Source organism: Amblyomma maculatum, chromosome 5 (assembly GCF_055883805.1).
Source record: "Amblyomma maculatum isolate TAMU_Amacu chromosome 5, ASM5588380v1, whole genome shotgun sequence".
NCBI classification, from domain to species: Eukaryota; Metazoa; Arthropoda; class Arachnida; order Ixodida; family Ixodidae; genus Amblyomma; species Amblyomma maculatum.
The window spans coordinates 5,218,825-5,236,284 of NC_139348.1; the positions used below are offsets into that span (position 1 = coordinate 5,218,825).

The 17,460-nt window shown below is 46.9% G+C and overlaps 1 non-coding gene across 1 annotated transcript; it reads left to right on the plus strand.

Annotated features, from left to right (window-relative positions):
- Positions 1-16,185: 16,185 nt before the first annotated feature.
- TRNAR-CCG (transfer RNA arginine (anticodon CCG)) lies at positions 16,186-16,258 on the plus strand. Its single transcript has one exon. It is a non-coding gene; the product is annotated as a tRNA-Arg (tRNA).
- Positions 16,259-17,460: the final 1,202 nt, after the last annotated feature.

Here is a 17,460-nt window from a genome sequence, read left to right on the forward strand (position 1 = left end):
ATGAGCTGGGCCGTCGCTTTCAAGGATACTGAAGCGGTGACCAGCACTGTTAGTGTAGGTGAGCTGTGTGTGAAAAACGGTCGCTGCTTGGTGATTGACCCGGCCAACCAGGACGTGCGACTGAAACTTCACTGGCTGCTACGCAACGTGCCAGAGGATGTTCGTGTTGCCTTTACGCCATACGGAAAGGTGTCGGAAGCTATCCGGGAGCGCTGGCGCGTTAAAGGTATGTTAGAAAAGGGCTCTACTACTAGAATCGTCATCGGATCACATCCGCAGAGAGTTCCAGGCTCCTCGCTACGGAACCTGTCGACAGTTACGGCATGAAGATTGCCAGTGTGCACGTACTTACGCTAGCATTGCCGGACCTGGGGCCAGCGAAGACTCGTCCGAGTTAATAACGGATGAGGTGAATGCGGAGAAGGCGGCTGACATTAGAGGTCAATCAGCGAAACAGGACGCGCATTCCATGACGGTGTTAACAAAACATAAGGTGACGGTCTCCAGTGAAAAGAATGAAACTCGGCAAGTCTTGCACGTTCCATCACAGGACCATGAAGGCGCGTCAAAGGAAGCGTCAGAAGATGTAATCAATTTTTCTGACGCTGAGGAGCATCTCAGTACTGAGCCCCCCTGTACTGATGCCATGGAGGTTGGGCCGGAGACAGCGGCCTTAATTGCCACGAAACGTCCGCACGAGGAAAGCGTCGAAGAGACGCAGCTGCCAGGTGGTGTTTGTGGTGAGCCGCCGCCGAAAACTGCGGGTATCCGAAAATCGACATTGGGACCGAAGCCTAACTTTTCGGCCGACACGAGGCAGGCGGGGAAGCCGCCTCCGTAGTTTTAGTGGTGTCCTGAACGATTTGTGGGTCGGCTGCCTACCAACCAGCGTCAGAAACCTTCTGCAACCAAGCGGCGCTTGTGTGCGCAAAAATGAAACACTGTGCTTGGACTTCTTTTGAATGCATCCCGACGTTCTGCTGGGAGGACATTACATGCATACACACGCCGCTGTTCGTCTGAAGCGGAGGCCATGCAACCATGAAGGTAGGCACCATGCGGGTACGGGCGTCTCTTTCTGATATATTACCCTCAAGCTTAATTTGCCGTTAAACGTAGCTACTTTGAATGTCAGAGACTTGAGAGCGAGGGGGCGACAATGCCAGCTCAGTCGCCTCCTTTTGGATAATGATAGATATAGCAGCTGTGCAAGATTCAAAGATTGAGAGCTAAGAAAGCACTGACCGTATGGTGGCTTCTTTTCGAACAAACGTTTGTGTGTGTATGCCATTCTGTTGGTGTATCGTGTGGATGCCTTTTATTTATAAGTAACACGCTGGGAGTAAGCGTAGAGTCCGTTTTTGCCTGTCCAAGTGGTTGGCTTTTGGTTACTGATTTTACCTACTCTAATTTATGCTGGCGTGTTGTGTGTGTGTATGCTCCCAATTCAGAATGTGAGCGTGAATTGTTTTTTGAGTGTATTGAGTTGTGGTTGAAGGTCGACAAAATCTTGCTTTGTACATGCATGTGACTACAACTGTGTGTGCGCAGCTGTGGACCGAGCGGCGAAGTGTAAACCTCGCAGAGAGAGAAGCTCCGAGCTGTTGAAAACACTTGTGCATGAGTATGGCCATGAGGACGTTGGTAGTGCGCTCGCCACTGGAAACCAGCCAGAGTTCACGCACTTTCAGCGAGATAACCATGCTAGATTGGACAGGGTGTATGCCTCGGTTGATCTTATTTCCATATGTACTGCATATGAGGTCAAACCTGTGACTTTCAGCGATCATTGTCTCGTGAGTGCAGTGTTTCGCAGTGTTTGGTAGGAAAGGAAAGAAATCGCGCTTTAACTGGTACCTATGGAAACTTAATGGCAAAGTTCTTGCTGATGAAGAGTTCCTTACGGAAGTTAAGACCGAGTTTGAAAATCGTCTTGATATGCGACCAGTAAGTTTTGCAGCGGAATGGGACAGCTTCAAAGAGAGGGTCAAATTGAAAACCATAGAAAAGAGTAGTAAGGTGCTGTATAAAGAGAAAGAGAAAGAACTGAATGAACAACTTGAATTTTTTTTTGACCATGGAAAGTACTGTGCCAGGGAACTTCGCCAGTAAAATACGAGAGCTTAAAAGTGAGCTGGAAACAATCGACAGCGAAAGATACACAGCGGCTGTCATGCGTGCAAGAGCTGAAAAACTTGGGGCTGGAGAAGTGCCGACAAAACGAGCGCTAGCAGACGAGAAAAGATACGCCTGCCAGGAAGAAATAAGGAGCATAAGGTATGCCGGCCATATCACTGAAGATGCTAAAGATATTCAGCGTGCGGTAGCAGAGAACTTCTAAGAACTGCTTAGCGCTAAGCTTGAGGCTGTAGGCGGCTTTCAAACAGATTTTCTAAGACTGATGCCTGCAATGGATGGTGAAAGTAAAGCGCGCCTAGAAACACCGATAACGTTGCAGGAGATAGAATCTGCAATAGATGACCTGACACCTGGAAAAGCCCCTGGGCCGGATGGTCTAAGCGCTACCTTCTTTAAAAGTTTTCAGCAATATGCGGCTCAGTTTATGCTCGATGTAATCACTGGAGCTTATGAACGTAATACGGTTCCATTGTCTTTCTCTACATCGCACATTGTTCTAATACCCAAGACAGAGGATCCGGAGAAACGACAGTTGGTGGGGTCATATCGACCGATTAGCCTCACCAATGTTAACCACAAGGTGTACATGAAGGGTTTAGCAAAAAGATTGCAAAGCGTAATAAAAAAATTGGTTGGGTCTCATCAAACATGCGGCATCAAGGGTCGATCCACTGCCACGAATATACATCTCGCAAGACCCGCATTAGAATGTGTTGATACACTCGGCGGTCAGATAGACATGATGCAATTAGATTTGGCGAAAGCCTTTGACCGTGTTTCTCACGGAATTCTTTTTTTAGAGCATTCTAAACTTGCTGAAGTCATAGTGGAGGAAGTTAAAATGGCTTATGCGAACTGCACGACCCGTATTATAGTGAATGGTGAACTGACTGGCAGCATCGCTGTACTTTCATCGGTGAGGCAGGGCTGCCCGCTCTCACCCCTGCTTTTTGCACTGTATTTAGAGCCACTTTGCTTGGCTATCATTGATAGCGATCGCATGCTAGCACACGAGAAAATGCTAGCATACGCTGATGACATAGCAATGTTTTGTGCAACCAGAAAGAGCATCTGTGAAGTCACAGGTGTCGTTCAAACATTTTGTGATCAAACCGGATGTAAGATCAATTGGGAGAAAAGCTCTGGGTTTTGGGACGATGATTGGGACGCGGCACCTGATTTCTTCTGTATGCTGCGATGGTCTGCTCTCCCAAGGCGATATCTAGGCGTGCCGTTAGATGGTTATCGAGATCCCAACGTGCACTGGATGGAAGAAACTTCAAGAGCGAAAGAAAAAGTGGATGCATGGCAAGGAAGGCAACTCTCAATGTTTTCGCGCGCTTCTATTTGCGATGTTTTTCTTATTTCGAGGCTGTGGTACCACATATGTATATATAACTGTATTAGGGAGCCGGCAAAGGACGGGTTAAAGCATCGTGACGCTGGCCAAGCGTCTACCGGGGTTAAGCCCTACTCTGCACTACCTCATTTGGCCCGTTTGTGGTGGGTTGTGAGGCTCATGATTTTCGAGCGCACCCCGGGCCTGCTGGACGGCCCATAGTTGAATATCTTTGTCTGTATTCTGCACAGCACTTTGAAGTTCCAGCGGGTATGTCCTGGATGCAGCTTTGGTCGGGAACCTGGCACAGTCCCACGTGTTGTGCCATTGGTCCGCAGGACCCACTTGACATACACTGCACATATCACTCGTGTAGATGTCTGGGTGGAGGACGTGTAGCACTGCCGGGGCTAGGAGTGACCCGGTTTTCATTTGCCTCAGGATGACCGCCTCCTCACGACTAAGTACCGGGTGAGGCGGCGGTACTGTCCGTCGAGCTAAGCGGTAAAATTTAGTCACTTCCTGGTAACTGGTCAGTCGGTCTTTTGTTTCGAACCACCATTCGGAACGGTCCCTCTCGGGGGTGCGGAAGGTAAGCACTCGCGCCGCCGAATGGGCCGTCTCGTTGTGATTCGGTGAGGATGCACAATCACCCGCGTGCGCCGGGAACCACTTGATGCGGATAGGGCTGCCGCGGTCTTGAAGCTGGAGCTTAATGATGATGGCGGCCGCCGGCGTTGTGTGTCTCACGAACCTGAATTCAGAAAATGAACCGCGTTTTTTTATTTATTTTCATTATTTATTGATGCTAGCAGGGTGGGAATACAAACTAAGCAGTTTAACAAAACAGCAAAAATAAACAATAATTACAGTTGCTGTTTTTATTTGGGCATCCACATGGGAAAAACCGCCCGGACGAATATGTTTATTTTTGTTAAAAGGGGCGGGCTTTGCCTTGCACATTTGTTCTTGCGTCAAGTGGTTTCGGGATTTATATTCCTCCGTGATCACAAAGGTATCTTTCTAAGAACTGTGATGCAAGTGTGATTGCAGAGGCTGCTCCCTGAATGGGTTGTGTCATGTGAAAACATGCCTGGTACTGTGACTAGCTACCTGAGCGAGGTTTTTCGTGCAAGTTGTTGGAAGTGCGGTTTTCTTTTGATTATCTTTACAATGTTCCAGGAAAAAACCTATATAAAGATCTCATTGACGTGATGCTGCCGGTGCCTTTTTACCGGGCATTACACTCTGGAGGCCCAGGGCAGAACGTTTTGAAAAGAGTTAAGATGTCCGTGAGGCCATCTGCTAAAACCTTCCTTTTCAAACTTCACTCTAATACGCTCCCTGTTAAAACCTGGCGGAATGATAAAGGTATAATCGTCCCATGGACAACAAATTGCCTGTTGTGCAAAAACCCGGAAACAATTGAGCACGTTTTCTTAGTGTTGGCATGCGGTCTTTCTATGGGACGTCCTCCAAAGGACAATTAAAAAGGAACTTCCCTTAACTCCTTACGGTATCAGATTCCCAAGATTGCAGAACGATGATGCACCTTATGATGTAATTATGCTTCTTGGCCTCCATAGTTTGTGGAAAACACGAATGCAGGTGCGTCACGCAAATATAGATACACGATCTGCGCGTGAAAACTTCATTGAAAGTGCGATGCATATACGCGAAACTTTCAGGATGCAGCAGGATCCACCATAATGGCATCGTCTATTTGATGAGATGACCCGATACTGCGTTTTTTGTCCCCAAGGAAGCAAGTCTGCGGAATATTCTTCCACTTAGCACCTAAGAAGGGCTGCCATCAGATATTCAGGTAACGGTAAAAGCGCTACTCTATTCTGAATATAATTTCTGTATGCTGCGCACCTACTGTAGAGGTCTGTATAGAACTCCTCGGCTACTTTGACTATCTTGTCCATATTTTTGACGACGTTGGCCGTCTTGTCCCTTATCACATACATCTGGTTTTTGCCTATGCCCAATTTCTTCTTTACTGCTTTAAGGCTCCCCCCATTCTTTACAGCATGCTCAATTTTTTCCATGTAATACTTCCTTATAACGGCCACCTCGCGCTTATTGATTAGCTTTGATATCTCGGCCAACTAGATCTGCTCGGTTGGATTGAAAGCTTTCATAATCTGACGTTTCTTAATCATGTCTTTGGTCTCCTTAGACGGCTTACCTGTATCCCCTCTAACTATCCTACCGCCTACTTCTACCGCACACACAGTAATTATCTGAAATTATTGTTCATTGCTTCTAGGGTCATGTCGCCATCCTCGGTTAGAGCTGAATATTTATTCTGTCGCGAGATCCTGAATTCTTCTGCCCTCCCCCTCACCACTGATACGTTGATGGGTTTCTTCCGTACTAATCTGTTGCGTTCCTTCTTCAGATTTAGGCTAATTCGGGTCCTCACCATCCTGTGGTCACTGCATCGCACTTTCTTGATTGCCTCTAAGTCTTGAACAATGGCAGGGGTTGAACACATTATGAAGTCAATTTCAATTTTAGTGTCCCCGTTAGGACGTTTCCACGTCCTTTTCCGATTCTTCCGTTTGCTGAAGAAGGTATTCATGGCTCTTAAGTTATTGCACTCTGCAAATTCAACTAGTAACTCCCCCCTGCTATTCCTAGATCCAATGCCATAGTCACCTACTGCCTGGTCTCCTGCCAGCTTCTTCCCTACCTTGGCATTGAAGTCCCCCATTAGTGCAGTATACTGCGTCTTTACTTTTCGCATTGCCGATTCTATATCTTCGTAAAAGCTTTCAACTGCCTGGTCATCATAACTACATGTAGGTGCATAGGCCTGTACAACCTTAAGATTATACCGCTTATTAAGCCTAATTACGATGACTGCCACCCTCTCATTATTACTATAGAATTGATCTATATTACCCGCAATATACTTATTGACACGGAAACCTACTCCTAGTTGTAGCCTGTCTGGTAAGCCTCGATAACACAGTACAGGCCCATCCTTCATTACAGTATATGCCTCATTCGGCCTCCTAACATCACTAAGCCCTATGACAGCCCATTTCATACCCTCTAGTTCCTCTAACAGCACTGCTAAACTAGCTTCACTATCTAGGGTTCTAAAGTTAAACGTTGCCAGGGTCAGTTTCCAATGAATGGCGGCCTGTCCAGCGGAGCCAGAAGTTCTCAGCACCCCCTGCTGCGTCACAGGTCTGACCGCCGCCGTGGTCAGTTGTTCCGCAGCCGCTGGTGACTGAGGGCCGGGGTTTTATGGAGCTTACCATGAGAGGTCGGCCAATTACTGCACCAGGGTGGCCAACTCCTGTTCTGGTGAGGGAGTGCGTTACCGGAGGTATGTTCACCGGCATCAGATCGCACCCCAAACCTGTTTATGCAATTCCATCGACAAGCGGATGTTTTTATTTTTTTTAAATCCGGTGGAGAATAGCGCGGCCAAAGTAGTCAGGACCGTAACGAGATTAGCGGGAGGGAAAACGTCAGACGTTCCACCAGTGACGAAGGACGAGGTCAAGAAAGCATTAGAAACTATGAAAAGGGGGAAATCAGCTGGAGAGCATCAGATAACTACAGATTTGCTAAAGGACGGGGGGGATATCGTGCTAAAAAAACTGGCCACCCTGTATACGCAGTGCCTGGTGTCATCGACGGTACCGGAACCATGGAAGAATGCAAACATTATCCTCATTTATAAGGAAGGGGACTCTAAGGACCTTAAAAATCACAGACCAATCAGCTTACTCTCTGTTACGTATAAGGTATTTACTAGGGTAATCGCTAATAGTATCAGGACAACCTTAGACTGCAATCAAGCAAAGGATCAAGCAGATTTTCGGAAACGGTACTCTACTATCGATCATATCCATACCATCAGTCAGGTGACAGAAAAATGATCGGAATATAACCAGCGCTTATACATAGCATTCAATGATTACGAAAAAGCATTTGACTCAGTTGAAACATCGGAGGTGATGCAGGCATAGCGAAATCAGGGGGTAGACGAGCCGTACGTGAGAGTGCTGGAAGATATATCTAGTGGCTGCACAGCAACCATAGTTCTGAATGAAGAAAGTAACAAAATTCCCATAAAGAAAAGTGGTAGACAAGGAGACACAATCTCCCCAGTACTATTCACAGCTTGCTTAGAGGAAGTATTCAGACACTTGGAATGGGAGCAGTTAGGGATAAAGATAGATGGAGAATACCTCAGTAATCTGCGATTTGCTGAGTACATTGCCTTGCTAAGCAACTCGGATGATGAACTGCAAATAATGATTGATGACCCAGACAGGAAAAGTAGAAAGGTAGGCTAGAAAATCAATATGCAGAATACTCAGGTAATGTTCAACAGCCTCGGGAAGGAACAGTAGTTTACATTAGGTAGCGAAGTTTTGGAAGTAGTAAGCGAATATGTCTACTTAGGACAGGTAGTAACCGCAGATCCGAACCATGAAAAGGAAATAAGAAGAATAAGGTTGGGATGGAGCGCATTTGGCAAGCACTCGCAGATTATGACTAGCAGGTTACCGGTATCGCTCAAGAGGAAAGTATACAACAGTTGCTTCTTACCTGTACTCACCTATGGGGCTGAAACGTCGAGACTAACCAAGAGAGTTTTACTTAAGTTGAGGACAACCCAGAGTGCTATGGAACGAAAAATGGTAGGGGTAACATTAAGAGATAGGAACCATGCAGAGTTGGTCAGAGAAATAACTCAAGTTACCGACGTTCTAGTGAAAATTAAGAAGAAGAAATGGGCATGGGCAGGACATGTAGTGCGAAGAGAGGATAACCGATGGTCGCTTAGGATAACAAACTAGATTCCAAGGGAAGGAAAGCGTAGCAGGGAGCGGCAGAAAAGTAGGTGGACGGATGAGGTTAAGAAGTTCGCAGGGGTCAAGTGGATGCAGTTAGCACAGAACCGGGTTAAGTGGAGAAATATGGGAGAGGCCTTCGCCCTGCAGTGGGTATAGTCAGGCTGATGATGATGATGCGCACCTGTGGCCTAATGGATATCACTTCCGGCCACCGAGCGTGACGGACGTGTGCTTCATGGGCTCCCAAGAAGCGGTTTCAGCGGCCCAGCAGGGCCGCCGCATCAGGAGTAGTGACAAGCCTGCCGAGGATTACGAAATGGTTGTGCCGCATCTGGCCTCAGGTTCGAGTGTTTTGAACACGGTCGTTTTGCATGGTGACGTCAAAGCCAGGCCATATCGCATTGAGCATTTTCATGACGCCTTGGCGCGTCTGTCATTGTTGCCGGAAGTGGTTACCCGCGGGGCATGTCAGATGGACCACCTGTGGGCGGTAACTTTCAACGGCGAAGGAGCGAAGGCAAAGATATTTTAGGCTGAAGCCTTCAACGTGAAATATCACCACTGCGTGGTGATCGACCCGAGCAACCAAGGCGTCAGGCTTAAGCTGATTTGGCTTCTTCACGGCGTGCAAGACGACGACGTGGGAGAGGCCTTGGCAGCATTAGGGAAAGTGACTGAAATCTCCCGTGACAAGTGGAGGGTTAAAGGGTGCGTCGTCAAAACTTCAACGACGCGGTCGGTTACTCTGAGACTGAAGGTGGGTGTTACCATTGACGACTTCCCCCTTCAGCTACGTGTTTTGAGGACGTTGCTCTCGTCCATGTGCCTGGCAGGGCTCCTCTCTGCCTCCGATGCCGTGGCACCGGACACATACGCGGAGAGTGCTGTGTGTCGCGTTGCGTGCTTTGTCGTCGTTTAGGCCGCGTTGAGTCCCAGTGCGTGCGTACCTATGCAAACGTTGCGGGGCCGGTGCGCACGGATCGCCTCCACGGGCCGGTGGAGGCGACCCGCGAAAGCGGTGGCGACGAGGAGACCAAGGAGTCACTTTCCGAAGTAATCGCACCTCTTGAGAAAGTCAGTCAATCCACCGAGATGCAAGCCCAGCAGGCTGACGATTCAGGGGGCATGCTGCCTCCAACAAAAGATTACAGCTCGAGCACCGGAAGCTGGTTGCGACTGGACAGCAGAGCGGTAAACAGGAGGACACCGACGTCGACATGCCCGGGGCTTCAACCTGGCCAGTAAAGCGGGCACACAAAGGCGCAGACTACCAGGGAACAACGGAGGATGGGGAACGCGTTGAGGAACCTCCGTCTAGGGCACCTCCAATGCGCCGCGCGCCTTTCAAGCCGAAACCTAACGTGCCACCAGATCATAGGGCTGCGTCTACGCTACCTACGCCTTAGCGGAGGTTTCCTTTGTCACAACGGTAGAAGCCTGATCATTGATCGGGACAACATCGAGCTCCGAACGTTGGATATTCCTGGATGTGCGTGTGAGTACAGTTCAGCGACTCCGAATCTCTTTAAATGGCTACCAACCTTGCGACTAGTTTACGCGTGGCTACGCTGAATGTAAGAGGCCTCTCTGTGCGTAGACGACAGCAGCAACTAAAACGCATTCTGCTAGAAAAGGAAATCATTTGCTCGCAGTTCAGGAAACCAAGGTTGAAGATGAAGAGCAGACAGACAGAATGGCTGATGTTTATCGAAGCAGATACAGTGTTGGCATTTGCTATGCACTTGGTAGATCCGAAGGATGTGTTATTTCTATGAGAAATTTTACTTGGGCTTGTGACTCTGTGTTCTCATGTGAAACTGGACGTCTTGTGATATGCGATTTCAATGCGGCTGGAGTGGCCTGGAGAGCTATATCTGTTTACCCACCGAATGTGCTATACGAAAGACAGATTTTTTTTTCACCGTGAGAAGTCTTTCCTACTGACAAAAAGGCGTGTGATAATGCTTGGCGACTTCAATTTTGTCTGTACACCAGATGATAGATCAAACATGCGTTCTTTCGCGACAAAAGTGCTGAATTACTTTCCAAAATTGGTAATGAGCATGACCTTGAAGATGCAGGCTTGATACCGACGCACGAAGGCCAGGCAAAGTACACACACTTTCAGGGAGGTAGTCATGCAAGATTAGATCCGATATACGTTTCTATTGAATGTGCACTTTTATGATCGGAATATCTTACAATGTATGTCAGTTTTAGCGACTACTGTCTAGTCATGGTTACACTCGGCGTAAAGAAAACAGCTACAAAGTTTAATTGGGACTTATGTAAATTTAATGATAAGTTACTGGACGATAAGGAGTATGTCACGAAAGTGAAGATAGAGATAGTGAACATGATGGAAAGTGAGTCAAAAAACATGTATGAGAGCAGTTCAAATGCGATATTAAAAGAGCTGCTATAGATGATAGAGCATGTGCGCTTGGGCGGAAAGAAAAAGAAGAAAAAGAGCTTCACAGCGCCCTTGATTGTTCGCAAAAGAAATAAAAGAAACAAAAGCTAAGTTCGAAATTTTGGACGAAGAAAATTACCATGGAGCGGTGATGAGGGCGCATAACGAAAGGCTGTGGTTAGGAGAGACGCCCACAAAACGGGCGCTTAGCGACGAAAAAAGGCATGCACTGATGAAAGAGATAACAGAAATCTGCTATCAAAATGAAGTTACATCTCGAACTGGAGAAATCGAAAAGGCATATGTGAAATATTACAGAGATCTATTCAGCCTGAAAATTCCAGACACTGAATGCTTCAGAACAGATTTCCTACCTCGGATGCCGAGATTAGAAGACGAACTTTTGCAAACCCTTGAAGCTCGTATAACAGCAGCGGAAATTGAAGTAGTTATCCGGGAACTGAGTTCAAACAAGCCCCCGGGCTAGATGGACTCCGTGCATCTATATATAAAGCTTTCAGAACTGAAATGGCAGTCGCTCTGGAACGACTCATTAGCGAATGCTACGAAAACGAAGTGACGCCTCCATCTTTCCTAGTGTCCCACGATTTACTAACCCCTAAAACAAATGACCCGATTAAGTTAGTCTGTGGAATCATACCGGCCCACTAGCTTAATGAATGTGGATTATAAAATATACAAGAAAGTTTTAGCTCGACGTCTCCAAAGGGTAATTAAATCACTTTTAGGTCCTCAGCAAACGTGTGGCATAAATGGCAGGACAATACCAATATTCATACAGCTAGAAGCATCCTTGAATGCTGCGAGGTAATGCATAGGCGGGTAGCCATGTTGCAGTTAGACTCTCACAAGGCATTTGACAAAGTTGTACACCAAGTTCTCTTCTTAATAATGGATAACAGCAACGTGGGCAGGGTTATTACTGATGGCATAAAAATGAGTTTCGATAGTTGTGCGGCGAAGCTGGTAATAAATAAGCAATTAAGCGAGAGTATACCTGTGCTGTGTTCTGTGACACAAGACTGCCCTTTGCCTGCCCTGCTTTTTGCACTATATTTTGAGCCTTTTGCTTGCGGCTGCTTTCAATGCGAAACATCCGGGGTTACGATTTCTACAGAACTGAATTTAAAGTCTCTGCATACGCTGAGGATCTAGCAGTGTTTTGTACGGACCATGAAAGTGTGAAAAAAGTTGTAAAAGAGGATGAAACATTTATAATGCAAGTGGAAGTGCTGTGAGCCAGTCCAAAGTGTTTTTGTTTCTGGCATGGGAGCTGGCAATACTCGCCGGAGGTGTTTTGCAACATGATATGGGCGGTAAAACCAGGCACCTACCTAGGTGTGCCACTGGAGCATTACCGCGCGAGCAAAGATTACTGGGCAAATGAAGTTGTACGCGTTAAAGCTAAGACAGGAAAATGGGGAGAGCATAATTTTTCAATGTTTGCAAGAGCAACTGTCTGCAATTTGTTTTTAGTGGCGAAAATCGTTTATGTGATGCAAGCGTTATGTTTTGCGACAATGTCTGTGCAAAAAATGCATAGAGTATTCGCGACATTTATTTGGGGTTCAACATGGCAGCGCACATGTCATAGCAATCTCTTTCATAGGATGGTGAACGGGGGGCTGGGGTTGTCGCATTTGTTCCTCAGGCAGGTTGTAACAAGATTCCTTTTTTTGCGTGATCAAAAAGATGATTTTCTGAGGAGAATTATTCAAGCCTGATTGCGCGATTCATTGCCTGATTGCGTTGCGTCGTCCATGTCTACAGGGCCAATAGCTTTATGTGCGTTTTCGCTGCGCAGTGGTCGCGTCTTTTGATATATTAAAGGCGAGATTTTCAAGTGAGTATCTCGCCGTGCTTGACTGTAAAAGGCTTTATACAAAGACCATGTTGGCGTATTCTTGCCTGTACCTTGAAAAAAATGCCGGTACGAGCAGTTGTTAAATCCTTCGTTTTCCAAGTACACACAGGCACTCTCCCAGTGAAGCCGTGGCTACAAAGCAAAGGCATCTTTTTACCTCGGTCCGTGAACTGCTTGATATGCGGAAAATAGGAGACGATTGAACATACTTTTCTGGATTGTCATGATGCAGTATTTTTGTGGGATGTCTTAAAACGCAGCATCAAAAAAGATTTGCCGATATATCTATTCGGTATACATTTCCTGCCATGCGCTGAAACAGGGGGAGTGCCCTACGACCTGGTAATGCTTTTGTGCATGCATAGCGTGTGGAAAACGCGTATGGATGTTAAACATGGCCATAATGTTGCGACTCCTTCTCGAGAATATTTTATTGAGAGTGTGGTGTACATACGGAATGTTTTTGGTTCCAAGAATGATCCTCGCGACTGGTTACCTGTTTTAGACAGATTGACCACCCTTAACCCATTTTATCACCGTACACTGCTCAGACTTTGACTAGTGGTCTTACGCCCATGTAACAGTTACCAAGCCGGTAATAAGGAAAAAAATGTTGCCTTATGGATATGGTGTTGGCCTCCGGAGCCAAAGGTTGTGGGTTCGAGTCCCATAAGGTGCGGTGACGTGTTTTTGCTTTCTAAATTTTGCATTCATATGACTCGATGCTGCGTTTTTTGTACCCAAGGAAGCGAGCCTGCGGAATATTCTTCCACTTAGCACCTGAGAAGGGCCGCCGTCAGACGTTCAGGTAACAGTAAAAACGCTACCCTGTTCTGAATATAATTTCTCTACGGTGCGCACCTGTGGCCTGCAGAACAAAGGGCTTTTTGTACCGTGGTCTATTAACTGCATTATTTGCAGAAAACCCGAGACCACTGAACACATCTTCTTGGAGTGCCATGACTAAGTTTTCCTCTGGGATATCTTGAACCGAACTTTAAAAAAGGAATTGCCAATAACGCCATTCGGAATCCAATATTTGCCATGCGCTGACCCTGAAGGAGTGCCGAGTGACATGCTGATGCTAATATGTATGCATAGCGTATGGAAAACGCGTATGGATGTCAGGCATGAGCGAACCGTTGTACACCCCGCTCGACACCACTTCATCGAGGGCGTGGTATACCTGAGAGAAATTCTGCGTGCACAAGATAGTTCCCCGGAATGGCTACCTGTACTGGACCAGCTGGCTTCAGTAAAGCCATTTTAAATCTAACGCTTTAGGCAGAATGTGCCTAGGGCTTTTGGCATTCCTTTTGTTTTGCTTTGTTTTTGTGTATTCAGAGTGTACGGTGCTGTGCTTGAAAACTGGTAATAAAGAAAAAAAAACACCTGCGACCTAACGGATATGGCGTTGGCCTCCGGAGCCAGAGGTTTTAGGTTCGAGTCCCATCAGGTGCGGTGACGTGTTTTTGCTTTCTAAATTTTGCATTCATATGACTCGATACTGCGTTTTTTGTCCCCAAGGAAGCGAGCCTGCGGAATATTCTTCCACTTAGCACCTAAGAAGGGCCGCCGTCATTCAGGTAACAGTAAAAACGCTACCCTATTCTGAATATAATTTCTCTGCGGTGCGCACCTGTGGCCTGTTGATTACAAAATTTTTGCCAAGGTCCTTTGTTCTCGTTTGCAGCTGGTTATCATGGACTTGATAGGTTCGCATCAGGTATGTGGTATCAGAGGGCGCAGTATTCAAACACACATCCATATTGCACGTTCAGTAATCGAGACAGTATCAGATGAGACAGGCCAAGTAGCTCTGATTCAAATTGACCTAGCGAAGGCGTTTGATAAAGTTCGGCACAATTTCTTGTTCGCGGTCTTGGAGAATGCAAAGATTGGTGACGTTTTGCTCAAAGGCATAAGGCTGTGCTATATGAACTCGTATACAAGACTAATTGTTAATCAGGAGCTAACGAAACCAATACCACTGGAATCATCTGTTCGTCAAGGATGTCCACTGTCTCCACTGTTGTTTGGCTTATATCTGGAACCCCTCTGTCTCAGTATAATTAACAGTGCAGTCATCCGTGGTTTCTCTCTGGCTCAATGTGAAGTTAAGATTTTAGCTTACGCGGACGATATCGCCCTCTTTTGTTCTGACAAAAACAGTGTACTTGAGGCTTTACACTTGACTGAACAGTTCTGCGATGTATCAGGCGCGGCCCTTAATTTAGATAAATCCAAAGGTTTTTGGTTGGGACACTGGGGCACTAGACCAAGCCAGTTTGGAGGCATATGCTGGGACTGTAGTCCTCAGTACCTAGGGGTTGCGCTGCACCAAGTTTGTAACAGCGCAGCCTACTGGGATTCACAAATCGTACCTATGCGGCGAAAAACGCAGGCTTGGATGGGTAGGGAACTCTCAGTGTTTGCTAGGGCACAGGTCTGTAACATATTTTTGTTTGCAAAGCTTGCGTATGTCCTTCAAGTCCTGCATTGTGCGAGGAGCAAAGTACAAGTTATACACAGAATATTTGCAACATTTGTGTGGCGCTCTCAATGGGAGCCCATGCGGCGTGACAACTTGTTTCTTCCCTTAGAGTCTGGTGGAGTGGGCCTTGTTCACTTGTTTGTGCATCAACTTGTCTCCCGTTTTTTCTTTTTCAAATCGGCAAACCATCCGTTTCTTGTAACTGTGCTCATTAGGCGCCTTAGTCCACATTTGCCTTACTTATTTGCACCAACTGGGCAGGCTCGTGAGGGGCGTTTATGGGGATTCCTTAAGGAGGTTGCTGACACTTTCAATTTTCTCACTGTGCGTTTCTCTGTAGATTACCTGTATAGCCTCTCGAGAAAGCAGATGACCCAGGCTCTCACTGAGTCTTTGTTCCCTACACCGTTGTATCGGCAGCCTTATCTGGGGTTTTTGGACACCACTGTTCTAAAGCGTGTTAGGCAAATGTGCATTCAGGCAGCTGCAAAAACGTTCTTTTTCAAATTACATACAGCGACGTTGCCTGTCAAGACATTTCTTCACAATAAGGAGATGTTTGTGCCCTGGTCGGTAAATTGTCGTCTCTGTAACGTGCCTGAGACAATTGATCATTGCTTTATTCTGTGCCGTGATGCTATGTTCTTTTGGGACATACTACAAAGAACTCTTAAAAAGGACATTGAAATTACGCCTTATACAATTAGATTTTTGCCTCCTGACAAAAACTCTGTCGTGCCTTACGATCTATTTGTGTTGATGGGACTGTTCAGCCTTTGGAAAAGCCGCATGATCGACAGGCATGCAGAGCCACCAAGATCGTCGAAATCCGTGTTTCGGGAGCAGTGTGCTTTGGTGAGAAGTGTATATGCTGCACGTGAAGAACCTCCAAACTGGATGCCGTATCTAGACGCATGTGTATGTCTCCCAGACTTTTGATGTTCTGATGATTGTGCGTTGTCGGGCTGAGGATATGACGGGCTCGTATTAAGCAGCCCGGTAACTTTAGACATGGACATGTTTAAGTAAGTGGAATTGTTCCTTTTTACGGAAGTTTTTCCATGCAATAAAGAAGGAAAAAAAAAAGCACCTGTGGCCTAATGGATATGGCGTTGGCCTCCGGAGCCAAAGGTTGTGGGTTCGAGTCCCATCAGGTGCGGTGGCGTGTTTTTGTTTTCTAAATTTTGCATTCATATGACTCGATACTGCGTTTTTTGCCCCAAGTAAGCGAGCTTGCGGAATATTCTTCCACTTAGCACCTAACAAGGGCCGCCGTCGGACATTCAGGTAACAGTAAAAACGCTACCCTATTCTGAATATAAGTTCTCTACGGTGCGCACCTGTGGCCTAATGAAAGCATTAAACATCCGGCTTCGCTAGCGAACGGACATGTGCATCATGGGCTCCGTAGGAGTGGTTACAGCGGCCCTACTTCGTCGCGGAAACAGGTTTTCTTGCTCAGGTGACCAAGCTTACGAAGTTATTTTGCCCCGGCTCCCAACAGGTCGTATTGTATTTAACACTCTTTTTTTGCACGCCGACGTGAGAGCGAGACCTACAAGGTCGTGAATTTTCGCGACGCGCTGGCTCAGTTGGGACTGCTCCCCGAGGTTATCGCCTTAGGGGCGTACCAAATGGATCACGTTTGGGCCATCACGTTCAAGAGTGACGATGGAATGAAGCAGTTGTTGTCGTGCCATGAACTAGCCGTGAAAGACCGTCGGTACATTGTTGTCGATCCTGGTGACCAGGATGTTAGAATGAAAATTCACTGCATTTTGTACAACGTTCTCGATGAAGATGTACGGACCGCCCTGGCTCCGTACGGCACAGTCACAGAAATTGCCAAGGAACGCTGGCGCGTACAAGGCGTGTTGGACAAAGGCTCTTCAACACGGTCAGTGTCCTTGAAGTCGAAGCCTGGTGTGACAATTGATTTGCCGCACCAGCTGCGCATTGCTGGAGAACAGGCTCTCATAGTCATTTCCGGCAGAGCTCCACTTTGCCTGAGGTGCCATACCACAGGACATGTTCTTCGTGAGTGCAAAGTCCTCGTTGTACTCTATGCCGCCGATTCGGACATCATGAACCAGAATGTGTGAAGACCTATGCAAATGTCACAGGGTCTATGACAAGGCAAGACACCTCGGAGCTCGTCATGGACGAGGTTGAAGCCGAGGAAGCTGCGAGAACAGAATCGAACATACCGCAGTCAAATGCTAAAGATACGGACGACACTGGGGGCGGGGCAGTGAAGTCTAGTGAAGACCGCGCCTCTGTGCCTGCTCAGGCAGGTGCAGCCGAGACTATGGGGGCATCAGATGGAGAAGGCAGCCAAGTTATTATAAGCATGCGAGAAAA